The sequence below is a fragment of the Eriocheir sinensis genome, chromosome 1 (genome assembly GCF_024679095.1).
Source record: "Eriocheir sinensis breed Jianghai 21 chromosome 1, ASM2467909v1, whole genome shotgun sequence".
NCBI lineage: Eukaryota > Metazoa > Arthropoda > Malacostraca > Decapoda > Varunidae > Eriocheir > Eriocheir sinensis.
In genome coordinates, this window is record NC_066509.1 from 29,350,615 (window position 1) to 29,353,141 (window position 2,527).

The window sequence follows — 2,527 nt, forward strand, 5'->3', positions numbered from 1 at the left end:
TAAGAAGCAATACGAGAAAGATGTCTGGAAGAAAAAAGAGCCCCGGGGGGTTGGCGCGAGCCCCGGCGGGAGGCGGCAAGACAAGATTGATTCACTATAAATACTATAGCGCCATTGAAAAGCAAATTGTGTAAAGAAGCAGAAGAGAGGATCCAGAGGGGGACCTATTTAAGTAGCGATACAGGTAATAGAAAAACAACAGAGTATTATTGCAGTGTCCCCATGCAAGGTGACTGTTCGCCGAAGGATCATGAAAGGGATGGAGTTCAAAAGAGCCCAGCCAGCCATTCCAGCAACCCCGACTCACCCAAGGCAGCAGTGGGCGTGGTATGAGAGTGAATAATTAACCTGTTGCAGCACTAACAAAACTTTTAACGAAGATGTATGTTGGGGCAGTTTTTTTTTTTCATGAAGACTTACCTCACCTTGAGGGTACTTCTTGAAGACCTCTCGTGGGGGAGGCAGCGCCCACACCCGCATGAAGGACCTCCAGGGCTCAGGAGTTCACATGGGGCAGCAGACACGTGCACACCTCGGTACACTTTATTACAGGAAATCTAAAACGCTCGCACCACACAGCAGAAGCCCATTCACACACCAAGCACGCTGCAGCACTAAGCTCTAACCTAACTAAGGCTAACTTGGCGGCGCTGGGATGCGAGAGGAAGGCTACTTAGCTGTGGCATGGCGTCGGGGTGAAGACACGCCGAGGGTGGAGGGCAGCGAACCAAGGCAGTTCCGCTCTCCTGACACACACTGACTCCGGCGTGGACCACACGATGGGCAGCCGCCCTCTTGAGGCGACAAGAGATGCCGAGTGCGTACTCCTGGCTGCACTAGCGATTCCGAAACAAAAGCAGCACCGACTCCTTAGCGGCACTAGCGAGACAGGTACTAAGTTGCGGAACTAGTTACCGGTATCGTTAGTACCGCTAAGGTACCGGTACCGTTAATACCGCTAAGGTACCGGTAAAGTACCTTTAGCATCTAAGATACCAGCACCGGTACCTTGCAGGTACGGGTAACGGATCGGTACTACCAGGAATGGAGTTTTTAGTACCGGTATTACCGGTACTCAAATTAACGGTACCTGCCCACCCCTAGATAGGAGGGAGGGAGGTACTGCGAGGAAACAGGAGGGTTGTTCAGGGCTAACTTGCTATCAGTGGGAGGGTGAAGAGGAGGTAGAGACAAAGTTCCCCCAAGCACTGAGCAGTGTGGCAAGGTCATGGGTGGAGAGCATAATTATCAATGGGAACTCAGTCAACCAGGGACTTAGCGGCAGTATCTATACACAGCGTCGTGCCAAACAGGAACAGCACAAATTCCTTTCAGTTAGTGGCGGATCCTGGCGGGGGGCGGGGGGGGCTCACCCCCCCCTCTTTAGAACCTAAATTGCACCCTTTCAAAGATTCACTGAGATCTGGGGGGGGTATCATTCCTGTGAACACTACTACTTGCCTACTAATTATAATGATAATAATAATAACAATACTACCACTACTACTACTAATATTACTATTACTACTAATACATACTACTACTACTACTACTACTACTACTACTACTACTACTACTACGACTACTACTACTACTAATAATAATAATAATAATAATAATAATAATAATAATAATAAAATAAATATAAACGTACAAAATAAATAACAGAAATTGCGAACATTATCGTATTTCTATTTAAAAAAAAGCGCGTAGCATGGCAACAGATGGATTTAGCTATATATATATATATATATATATATATATATATATATATATATATATATATATATATATATATATATATATATATATATATATATATATATATATATATATATATATATATATATATATATATATATATATATATATATATATATATGGTATGGCTTATAATCTCGTATACCAGCCCCCCCCTCCCTTCACCTGGAGCTGGATCTGCCACTGCTTACAGTAACAGGATTCCCAGCGTTATCCCAACCACTGGGCAGTGGCGTTTTGTCTTTTTTTTGTATTGCTGACTATGGCGCCGGTAGACTGTCTAGAGTCTAGACTCTAGAGTCTAGACAGTCTACCGGTGCTTTGGAAACCACTGGTCTAAAGGGACCTCTTGGGTGACCCCAGCCCGTTAGTGGCACAGGCGAATTTTTTTTAGAGAGGCTTCCGTGATTCACGACTATTGCTTGGCCCATGCTGCCCCCCGGAGCTCCACTTGAACGAAGTCATTGCACAGATTAAACAATATGCCAGTGTGAGAAACGAACAAACTATATGCTGCCTATAAGACTATATATATATATATATATATATATATATATATATATATATATATATATATATATATATATATATATATATATATATATATATATATATATATATATATATATATAACAATGATGTCTATGTAACCAGTCACAGTCTTAGTCAGGAAAGCATGACATGTCAGTGTTGAGTGGCCAGTCACACTACGCAGCCTTCAGCGTCCAGGCCTGCCAGGGTGTCTGTACTTGACTACGTGTGAATG